This window comes from Rhea americana, unplaced genomic scaffold, assembly GCF_003343005.1.
Source record: "Rhea americana isolate MKP2758 unplaced genomic scaffold, rheAme1 scaffold_88, whole genome shotgun sequence".
NCBI classification, from domain to species: domain Eukaryota; kingdom Metazoa; phylum Chordata; class Aves; order Rheiformes; family Rheidae; genus Rhea; species Rhea americana.
In genome coordinates this window covers 1,864,437-1,876,559 of record NW_028187066.1, presented here as the reverse complement: position 1 = coordinate 1,876,559, position 12,123 = coordinate 1,864,437, and the positions used below count along the sequence as shown (strand labels likewise).

At 39.7% G+C, this 12,123-nt stretch overlaps 1 long non-coding RNA gene across 1 annotated transcript; it reads left to right on the top strand.

The window, feature by feature from the left end:
* Positions 1–7: 7 nt before the first annotated feature.
* LOC146584934 (uncharacterized) lies at positions 8–10,653 on the top strand. Its single transcript, XR_014898097.1, has 4 exons — positions 8–60; positions 7,130–7,238; positions 8,351–8,435; positions 10,483–10,653. It is a non-coding gene; the product is annotated as an uncharacterized LOC146584934 (long non-coding RNA).
* The last annotated feature ends 1,470 nt before the right edge of the window (positions 10,654–12,123 follow it).

Here is a 12,123-nt window from a genome sequence, read left to right as displayed (position 1 = left end):
GGCCTCTCCCCCTGCGCCCCTGTCAGCGGCTTTGGGGCATCGCGGGGACCCGGTAGGAAGGTAAAGAGGGGCCGCAAGCCTGACGGAACCTGCCCGAGCAGCGCTGGCGGCGCGGTGGCCGCGTCCATCGTCCCAGGCCGGGCGTTGTAGTGCGTTTCGAGGGGCAGGACTAAAGCGTTGGTTCGCGGCGAGGATCTGCGCCCCGGGGCCAGGCACCTTCCACAGCGAAGAGCCCGCGTCCCCTCGCCCGCTGGATACGCCTGCTCCGCCGTGAGCTGGAGCCACCGCCGCATCGCGGCTTTGGTGCCGCCGTGGCCGTGCCCAGCGGGATGGATTTTTAGACTTTCCATCAGTCCTTCCTAAAAATAGGCATTAGGTTTTTGCTAGGCCTCCAGCAGCCAGACCTCTCACCTTAGATGTGGTCCTAACACAAGCCAAAAGCGTAGCGACCCGAACGTGCTCTAAGCATAGGCACAGCCTGCTGTAACAGATTCCTAAGACAACACGATGCTGCAATCTGCTATGGAGCTAAGCTTTCTTCCTCCCCGCTTTGATTTTTTTTTTTTAAACCACTAAGCTTTACTCTGTCTATGGTCTAAAATTTATTCTACAGACCTGTGCTTGCTCCAAGCCAAGATATAACTAGTTGCCTTAGCAAGTTTTCTAGACTAGGCTCACAATGAGCTCACTGCCGAATCCTAAATGTAACTTAATGACCTCTGCGTTCATTAAACCAGAAATTTATCCCAGGGACCTGCAGTGGCAGCAATGATCATTTAATTCTGACATCCCTTTCTGAATAGCTGCTTTAGCCTGACTCTTCACTTTCCTCACAGCACAGATACTCATCCTACATGTAACCCTGGTGTTAATCCTACCCATTTAAAATCTGAATGTGATCAGGGTGACTCTTGTCAGTACTAGAAGTCATCTGTTGCAGAAGTGAAGGTCATAGGCTTGTTCCTGTTTTGAATCATGACCAGTTAAATAAGTGATTTATGATTTTATGGAAAAAAATGCACCAGATAAATGTTTTCAAATGAAGACTGAGATTTGCCTTTGTCTTTCTGGTTTATTGAATCTGTATGAACAGACAGTGAAGTGAGGTAGTCGTTTACATTACAAATTTGTAGTCTGTTTTCTATATTGTATCAGTAKCTGGATCCATGTGCTGTTAGTTGCAAAAATTCATAGAATACAAGTTCATCTGTACTGAGAGTTTATTATTTAATTTGAAGTAGAATATGACTRTTAAAGTAAGATAAATGTTAGAACCAAAAGGGAAGAAGAGTGTAATAGAACTGAACTAAGAAGAGCAAGGAAGAAAGTAAAATATTAAGTCATTTGGGAACACAAGTTTGTTACTGCACAGATTATTTGCTTTAAATGATGATCAGAAAGTTCTGACTTCTCCCCTCACAGATGTGGTTAATTTCTTATAAACGTAACAGGGGACTTCAGAAAGAAAAAGTCAGGAAGGATTAATCGAAGAAGGGTTTGGATTATAGACTATTTTATAAATAGAGTGAAACTCTATTTTTGAATGTGGGCATTTCAGTAAAAAATGAAAAAAAGCAAATGTGATTTGGAAGAGTARAGATCATTAATCAGCAGGCCACATTAATCAGCAATGATACAGTGGTCCTATTTACAGCAGAGGAGAAAGGCATGCCAGCCACAAGTGAGGTAAATAGGCAGAAACAGGCAATATCAAACAGAGACTTACGACAACATTAGTGGCTTACAGCCTCAGAGTAGATGACGATGTTTGATCATTTGGAAAGAAATTCAAATGCAGAAGATAGAGTGAAAACAGATGTGAGAAGGAACAGCATATACTTCCTGAACATGTCATCTTAATCTTACATTTCCTACCTCCATTMATTAATTTTACATTTTCCAAGTAGCATTAACTCATTTCATGATTAGGACAGGATGGAAAAAGTAATACATAATTTAAAAAAGGATATTAATTTTATAAGAAGAACTTTGGCTTCTGTTCAGAAGAATACATGTTGAGTTCAGGACAGACTCGAGTAAGTGCTTTTCCTATGATGCAAGCTCAAATTGTGTCGAAACCAGTGAGACTTAAGAACATACTTAATGCTAAGAAGGTACTAAGAGGCTTTCTGGGATGGACTGAATGGAATGCTTAAATGAATTAGGATCTTRGAGTAGGAGCTTTGTCTACAGACTACAGAAAGGCTAGAGTTACAGGAACATAGAACTGGAAGGAATGATCTTGACCAGGGAGTCTCCTGAAGTCATGGGAAGTCATTGCGGATACCAAATTTATGAATTGCCTGAATGTCATCCATTGTGTCTGTGATGGCCTACAAAGGTCTAGGAAGTATTACTTTCTAGTACTCCATAATAAACTTAAGATCTCTCTTGGAAGAGCAAAAGCCAAATGACATGTCAGAAGAAGAGAGGAAGGGAGATCAAGAGTGCTGTTGATGACCTAGACCTCTGCACAAACAAAATATTTTAATCTTCTAGATGATACTAAGAAGCAGAAGTATATAGCAGATATGTTCTACAGTACAGAGGAAGGTGAAAAGCAGCAACTAATTAGACATGAAAAAGATATTTTTCTCCTCTTGACCCCAAATCTATCAAATCAGCAGGTTTGGACTCTTTCCTTAGCTCTGAGATAGCTTAATATATGATCTTGTGGCAAATTGTCTTGTGGTGCCCCAACTTAATGTAAAATATTTGTAAAATTTAACTTTTGGAGCTTAGTCAATTTAAAATAGTTAAATCTTTTTTTGGTTGAAAGGTACTGAGGAAGAGTTGTAACAAAATAGGAAAGTTTATTTAACAACAAGGACTTTAAGCAGTAAACAACTAAATATGAGAAGTCCTTTAAGTTACATGGCATCATAAATTGTTAGCTCCAAGGGAAAGATATATCATTAGGTTCAATAATAGTGTAATCAGAGATAGAAAAAAGGACTAAAGAGAAAATAGAAAAGTGTTAAGTATGTTCAACGAATGCCTATTCTGCACAATAATTCATTATAATAAAGTTATCATGAAGTTTCAAAATTATAATTATGCAGGTTGCTGGAAGCTTAAGTCAAAACTAATTCTCCCATACATCAGATAGTTCTAAGTTGTAAACGATACTACAAGGCTGATACAGATGATACTAGACATCATGATGAAGTTTGATTTTGAGCAGTGACAGTATCCCACTAGTCATTTAGAAAATAGTTGCCCACTTGGATGAAGTTGGTATTTCCAGTGCATTTCAGAACTGATTTGACCAAACATGGTTTTAAATGGCACCAATGATGGGACACAATTGCTTTTTTTCTGTGCATATTATGATAAAAGCAATGCTTCCTGCTATTTAATTTTTCTTCTCCTGCTTGTCACAGTAGATTATTCCTCTGTCTTCTTTACACCTTTCAAATTAAAATTAAGTTCTGTGGGGTTACTTGTCTTACTTGGTTGTTACTTAGTCTCTGCTCTTTAGGCTATTGACAGGGCAGAATTGATTGACAGATGTCATTGAGAAGTTCTGGAAAACTATAGTGGTCCACAGGTAACATACAGATCTGAGCACAGTTTGAGGATGCAACTAGGCAYGAAAGAAGGCATCAGACATTTAACGAGAACAGGGAATGAAAACAGTCRTTGCCAGAATCTCTATGGAAAAGTTTTGGGGTATAATTACTGCTCTGTAGTTTGTTAGTCCCGTTTTCATTAAGAAGTTTATAGTTTCTTACTGCCACCTGCAGGGTCTAGCAAGCAGCTGCTGTCAGAGTTTTCTGTGCGCAAGCCGGAGTCTGCTGCTAGGCTGCACTGTGAGAAGAGTGAAAGGGAAAAGTCTATGGGAGGCAATTAAAGAAGCGTGAGCAGAGAGGGAGGCCTCTCCGCTGGCAGCAGATCGCGGTGGGGACTCTAAGCTTTGACAGAGGGACACTTCCAGGTAGGTCTGTTGTGGAGAAAGAGGTAACAGCCCTGGGTGCTCAGTACGGCTTCGCTCTGATGGCTGCAGTTTGGAGGCGTTTGTCCTGACATCCTCCTCCTGGCAGAAGTGAGCACAGGTTAACCTCAGTTTTTCCTGGAGCGCATTATAGTGCCYGGACTGTTACACCTCCAGCAGAGGGGGATGATGGTAAGCAGCTGCTGGTTGTGGGGAGCAGTTAAGGGCAGTGAMCTTTTTTTCTGGTACACCAAGATCAGTGAGAGAGTGGCTTGATAGCTTCTTAGAAAGAAAAGCTAGTGTTAAAATAAGAACCAACTCTTTCTGAGAAAATAATGTGTGCCAGTGCACTGAAATGACACATTTTTTCAGCCTAGTGGCAAATACATTCCATTCTCCTATGTTTCTCTCAGATACCAGACTTATCTGAAAACATTTTTAGGTATCAAAGGGTTTTCTTCCCATGTTGCATGTATTACATTTGTAGTATCTCCTGGCTGTTGTCTATATAGCCATTCCAAGCATAAATCAATTTAAAACAGTGTTCTATAATACAAAGAAAGGACTGATAGGTGCTGTTTTCAGAACTGTTTTGTCTTACACATTTTTTAACATATGTTTCAGGACCCAGTTAGACCTTTCCAACAAGGCAAGTGGGTTTGATGCCTGTCATCCCACTCTCTACCATGCTCCCCCTTGTTCCTTTAATTGTTTCATCTTCAGTATTTTGTTGGCTTGACATAGTATGAAGGCAGGCGGTAAAGTCAGTTCCCTGGTCCTTTAAGATWTCTTTGGATGTTCCTATTCAGATAAAAATCCATCGTTCATTTGCTGTTGCAGTAGATTAAATACATCATTTTAAAAACTTGYTTCCTCAGTCTTTTACAATTTTAAGTACAAATCTAAACCAGATAAATATAATAAAAAAATTAGAAAACCAATACCAGTACATTGTCYATTTGCATAAATTTCCAAGGTTTTTCAGTAGCATAAATGACTGCTTTGTAGATAGCAGGGATTATAATCTTTCCTTCTCCATTTGGTACATACAGAAGACCTCTTCTGCCCATTTTGTACTAGCACAATTTTTGCTTTAGCAAGCAATAAAGACATGCATTTGTATGTTACATCCATCTAACAGATTSCAAGGCAAGTCATTTATGCTTATAAGAAGAACAACACTATCTTGAAAACATTCTTTTTAAGTTGCTTTCTTTRTGTTTGAATCAAAATTGTCTGAACCTGATAACTTTCACATATTTCTTRTACTTCTTCCAAATATTGTTTACTTGTCTAAGAGCCTGGATTACAATTTGGCTTGTGTGGAATTTCTGCAAACAATGCCAGCATCAGAGGCTGGAGATGCAGGATGGAAATAGTCCTGTGAACTCCAATCCATTTTGCTGCTTCTGGTCCATCTCTCGTATGTAATCAAAGGTTAGAGCCATTATTTTGGGTTCTTTGTACAGGACAGTTTATGAGTAACATTTTGTTTTGTAGTTGCATAAAAATCCAAACCCATTATGTGTAATCTTTTTGGGAGATAATACTTTATCAGCAGACATGGAAGTGCTCAGACAGGCATCACAACTCTAAAGCATGACAAAGAGCACAACATCAAGGATTGYTATTATGCTGCTGTGTTTTGCGAAATGTATGTTTTTCCTGACTGAGGTGAAAGATATAAGAGAAAGCAGCTTTTAAAGATCRTATTGGTGAACTGATCTCAGGAAGAGTGTTTATTCTTGAAATAACCTTTCCTATGGCTGAAAGAATATACTTTCGGAAGTAACTATAGATGTGTTTGAATGAGATTCTCAGAAGAAGATGTGATGATTATTCCTGAACACAGATGTTCTCACCAGTGCCTGTACACTGTGCAATGAACCTTTTGAGAGATGCAACTAGAATTGCTTAGTGCTGTTGGGAGCTCTGAGCATTAGAGATGTAGGACTGGATCTGCAACAGAGTTCAAGCTGCACTTCCCTCAACAGGAAATGTGGGAGACTGATGGCTTTGTTCATGTTTGAAATCGTGGAACCAAAAGGATGTCTGAGCACCAACTTGTCCCCATGTAATTTACAGCAACTTTAAGGCAATCTCTGTTTAAGGGCAATTCTGGCCCTGTTCTACTTTCTTGGCCTTCCCTTTGCCAACACTAAGTATCTTGCAAAAGGGTGAGATCCTGCCAGCTGATGCGAAGGGAAAAAAAAGGGAATGGTCAATCATCCTGTTCCCTCGCAAGATACTTCGTTTTTCTGGTGTGGAGCACRTTATTCTCTGCACAGCCTCTCACTGTGCTGGGATGAAGCCTGGTGCAGAGAGATACCATAGCTGGCTGTATTTCACCTCATCAGGATTAGAGAGGCTGGTATCGGAAAAAGCTCCTCCTTCACTGAATTTGTGTTAGGCAGGCACATAACCATTGCTAATTGCTGCTGTGAGACTTGCTGCTGCACTTAATGCGGCTTCATCACTTGGATGAGGCTGTGAAATGGACAGGTATGTGTCCTTCTAGCAGCAGTGTCATCCACATTCTCCCTGTACTTTACAAATCTGCAGGGGCAAGATTCAGCCTGTTTACACCACTGCAGTATAATAAAGCACATGGAAACCGATTTTGTTTTCGAGCATCTGATTTTTCCTGTTTAGATCTTTCTTCCCACAGAAATATTTTAATTATGTGGTGAATTCTTTTAGAGTCCCTTGGTAGATAGTAAACGAAAGATATTAAAATTGGTATTTAGCTTCAGAACTCCTACTCTTCCAAAACTTGGAATGTGAGCTTCTAATGACATTCATTTGCTACTATATTTCAGAGATTTATGTGATGCTCTTATTATTGGCCATTTATTTGTCTTAACATCTACTGTTGCTTCTTAAGTGAGCTACTTGACATCAAGGCATCTGCCTGTATTTTGGGCTGAGACGCAGTATGGATTGTACTTTAAAATAATCTGCTTTCAGCAGGGTAATTTATTGTTTGTTAGAGTGGAATTTCAAGATATGTTATCTTTTCTCATCATTCTTTCAAAAGTACTCTGCCAAAAGGGAGCAAATCAAAGTCACTCCAATGTTTATATTCTGAATGGCATCTATTTATGCAATCTTACAGTTCCCTAATGRTTAAGTAAGGTATGGGAGAAGCAAAGCTATTTAAATCAGAACAGAATGTTTCTCTTATTTGTATGGCAGGTGGGAGAAATAGCTTTCTGAAGAAGTATTAGAAAAGTCAGTGAAACAAGAACCTTAAGAAGTGAATGCAATCAAAATGGGGGCTCAGCCTGACTTCTCTGTCTATCAGGTAGGCCCACTCTAGAGATAGGCCAAATCTATTCTCCTGTAGAGGCTGTTGGCTATCCATCCTGGCATGGTGAAGGCACTGATTTTCTAACATYGCATCTTTTGTAGCAGCCAGAGGTAACAGAATCTTCTCTACAAGGACCTTGTGGGCACTGTTGTGAGTCTTGGCCCTCAAGCTTCAGTGAACAGCAAGAAGAGCATCTAGTCRAATGAACTGATCTACCACATCGCTAGCTGCTTAAGGAGAAGCTCTTGCTGTGTCTCTGTGGCAGCCAGACTCCAGGGAGTGCCTTACCTGCCTGCGCCCACACATCAAAGTCTCTAGTTTTCATAAATCTCAATTTCCTAAATCCAGCTGTGGCCTTCTGTGAATATTGTGGGACTGCTCCAAARTGAGATCCTAACACACCATCTACTGCCWTGTGGAGGTAAAATCCAGCCTGGCAGTTTGGACCTGAGGAAGGGCAATCTCCGACCATGCTCTCTTCTGGTGAAGATACAAGCAGATATTGCCATTCCATACCTTATAGGCAGCGAGTCACGTAGTGGCACAAAGCACCCTCGAGGACCGGCATAGGAGGAGAGTGGAAGCGCTTGTGCACCAGTTTCTAATCAGTTGAAATGACCTTATGTACTAACATTGCAGATTTTAATGTAGCTATTTGGCTGATCTACCATTTCTTATTTTCAGTTGTGCGTATTTGATCTATTTTATATATATATATATATATATATAAAATATATATATATAGTTGCGCTACTTTTAAAAAGCTTTCGGAAGGACATGGCCACAGTTCACTGTGCAGATAGGAGGAGACAGGGAAGAAGGCTGTTAACACAAGAGTATTTCCTCTTGAATGAATGGACCTTATACATATTGAAATACACAAATTTAGATAGAAATTTGTAATGTTTGGTCACAGAACTTGATCTCAGTTGTTTACAGGAATTTCTATATAAATATGGTTGACATTGTTTATAGGTGGATGTTTACTGTAATTCAGAAGGGACAGTTGCCTTTTTCCAACATATTGCATTCACTATAATCAGGAATTTATTCTGACCTATTTAACACCTTATTTTTTCTCTTTTTTCCCTTAAACTTASAAATAGTATTTGATGTGAAAACACAAGTGTAGCTGACAAAGTCTGCRACTGGAACTGAAGTACCTGCAAGGACAGTTCCCCTCAGGCTCAGGTAATGCCAGGTCCCCTCTAGGATGAGTAACATCAAAGCGCAAATCACTCATTGTTTGGAAGAGAAGGAGGGAAAAGACCATACCCTAGTCACTCTTTTGATCCCTGTGATTGCATATCTGATCAGCCTGCTAGAGCACCCATCAGGGAAACCAGCAATGTTAAGCATTGCTGCAATAGGAACAGCAGTTGACTACTTCTCAGGGTATCCTAGAAGGTAATATTTGGCATATTTTGTTTCTTTTTTTTTATATTGCATTGTAGCAGGAAGTCATATTGTACTTACTGACTTACTAGGATTGGAAACGGGGTGGCCCCATAAACAACAAAATTTCGGCTTGAAGCTCATAGAGAAGTGAACATCACGTGGTCAGCTGATAGTATCCTTGGATCATTGCTGAGATTATTTTAAATGCCCATTCTCGTATTTTCCAGTTAATTTTAGAGAAGCCTATGTTTTCAAGATTACCCACCTAAAAAGAAACCATACACAGACCTCTCATTCAACCAGTAAAATAACCTTTTGTAGTTTCCTTATGATTTGCACTTTGTTTTTATCAACATTCAACAAGATACAGCTTTCTGAGTACTCTATGAATAGAGTTATTCATTAGCAAGCATTATGATCACCAGCTACAGATGTTCCRATGATAAAATGAATCCAGAGGTTTTAATTTTTAATTTTATTGCATGTGAAGGGACTGAAGAAATATAGCTCATGTTAAATTTGAAACCTTTGGTGATACTGAAAACACCTTAGTGCTTTCTTTAGATATGAGATCTTCTGGACTATTCCATCAAGAGAAATCTATCCAATAATAAGAGACAGACAGAGAGAGACAGAGAGAGAGAGATTTTTCTTTGGGTTACATTACGTGTCAGTTCAGTCCTCTGGGTGGCTGCAATCTATGTGAGGACGTCAGATTTCTACTTTGAGTTCTGCTATATTTTACATGACATGTACAGTGAAGTCATGTTGTGTTAGTTTGCGTCTTGTGGTGTTGCTACATTTAAGTCAGAGATCTCATYTGAATAAATGCAGAGCAATACAGCAAAAGAATTTCAGCACCAGTAAGTGCAGTTAATACTTTTTCTTTTAAAAAGAAAGAATCCCTGCAACTAGGAAGGCATAGCGATTGTCTCTGAATAAATTGTTATGATTCATGGAGAAAATATAGRCAGACCATGGACAGTACTCTAAAAAGCATCAATGTAACACTCAGAGAAKGTGGAAAAGGCCTTCTTTTAGAGATTACTAGGGAAGAAATAGAAAACAAAACAGAACTATCACTATGCCACTGAATAAATACATGGTACATTCACAGGAATAGCCTGTACAGTTCCATTGTTAATGACAAAAAAACTGGGGGATTGGCTAGGAATCTCCCACCATCGCTTTTCAGGCATTGGCTAGTTTTCTTATCTGCAGCATTTTCAGACTCTTGTTCAGTGGCACCTCCCTGCCAWGACAGCAGGAATTGTTAATATGGCCAAGGTAATATGCATGCATTTGGAGTGCTACCTGAAACTCCTCAGTTTCACAAGGTTTTTGGTACCATGTRGGTATTCCGAATGGAGAAAGAGATACAGAAATACCTGACTGAGCATTCTCAGAGATGCAGAAGCCAAATGGAAATTAGCTATCTCTGACTGCTGCAAGAGGATARCTAACTAATTTCAGGCTAGCAGATCACCTGGTTTGGCTGTTGATGGCTGCCCTCAAGGTAGCTTTTAAAGTGGATTATGAACCTATGGATTACACTGTTTTTAGACTTTCAGTGCTCAGAAATAGTCAAACTAGAGTGTTTTGATATTTATTGTAGGAAACAGAAGAAAAAGAGAGAAAGATTTCTTTATTTTTTCCCTTTCATTCATTCATTTGTTCATTTTCTGAAGAAACAATATGAAAACTATACCTGGGCCATAGCATTATAGAATAGAGAAGACATGAAACATGAGATTGGAGAAGTCATCTAGTCTATTATTTTGCTCTAAGGCTTCTCATCATTAGGCTAAACAATCCCAACTCCTTCAATCTTTTCTTGCAGGTCATGTTCTCTAGATCTCTGATTGATGATTCTCATTTTACTCTCTCTGTGCTGCATGTTGTCAGCATCATTCAACAGCAATGTAAGAGGCAACATTTTGCATCATATTTATGAAAACTTAGCCCCACTGTTAACTGCATGAAAWCTTGAATGAAAATATCTGGACGCTTGTGCATAGCATCTGAATTCAACAACTGTAGCCAATTACAAAGAGAATAAAATGTATAAATGTATTTATAGATATATATTTATAAATAAAAATTTTTACTTAATCTTTGTCAAATGAGGAGCTCACTACTGCTAACAGTTTGGCAAGAGAGGTACCTACTAGATTTCTTAATGGCAAATTTTTGTGGTCATGTTAGGGATCATGCCGAGCCAAGCCACACGTTGACTTATATAAATGTCAGCCCTTGAGAAGAGTTTTTGACAGCAAGCATCCAGATCAAAGCCAAACGTTTTGCGTTCATTTCTCACTTAATTGAAATGCTAACAACATTGCAGAAAAAATTCTCTATTGAGGCTGAGACTGCCTGCCCAGACCGACACGATTGTAGGTAAATTGCTTGGTGATACTTCTACTGAAGAAAATATCTGCTCGCTAAAAAACATTTGTAAATATTGCCTGTCTCAAGAGTAGCTTTGAGGACTGAGACCTGTGTAATTTGCTTATTCTTCCCAAAATCTGACAGTGGTCGAGTTTGTGAGGCAGTGTGTTTTGTAAGAGACCCCTGGAACAGATTGGAGCATCTGGATTTCCCTCAGACACTCCTTTCTAGAGGGCTAACCTGTTTTTTCAAGGACTCTTCTTCCAAGAAAAGCTAAGGAAAGAGTCCACTGCAGTAGGAGCCAATATTCTTGGGAGGAGGAGAGACTTAATGAATGTTCATAGCTATGTTAATCAGATACTGAGGTCTCACCACAGGCATTCACTCCCCCTTTATAATAATCCCATAAGAAACTCCCCCAAAATAGTTTTCTCACAGATTACTTGTTTATTCTAGTTAAAATTAGTCTTTTTTTAGTGTGTCTAGATAATCAGATTTAATGTGTCTAAGTAGATTGCAAAGGTAGTTTTAATATAGTGAACAGAATTTAAAACGTAACTTCCCAACATCCCCCTAACACCACATATCCTGCCCTTACTGCCAACAGTGTCTGCATAAGAATCTGACCTCTGTTTCCAGTTTACTTCACTCAGTTCTCTGTTACAGTATAAAAATTTAGGAAGACCTCTTTTGCAGTACATTGTAAAGGTCATTACGTCCCAAAGTAGGATTTGGTTCAAACCAAAGATTCACCTTGTCTAGTGTCCTGCCTGTGACAACTGTCGGCAATGAGTAACTGAGGTGTCATAAGGCCCCGCAGTGGGTGAGACCCTTCTCGGGTGGATGAGGTGGCCAGGTCCACCCTGAGGAACAGTCCAAAGCCAACCTTCCTCCTGCTGCCAAAAGCCCATGAATTCAGCCTCAGCCCAGGGTATGCCAGGGATGTCTGAGAAAGGCCCCTTTGTCACCGAACTGCCTGATGTTGCCACCTCTAGGACATGCCGGCTGTCCTGAGTGCCAGATCCATCTGTGGGGCCAGGAAGGCAACCCTGGGCGGGCATTAGAGCACRTCTCTTAAATTCCCTTCCTTTCC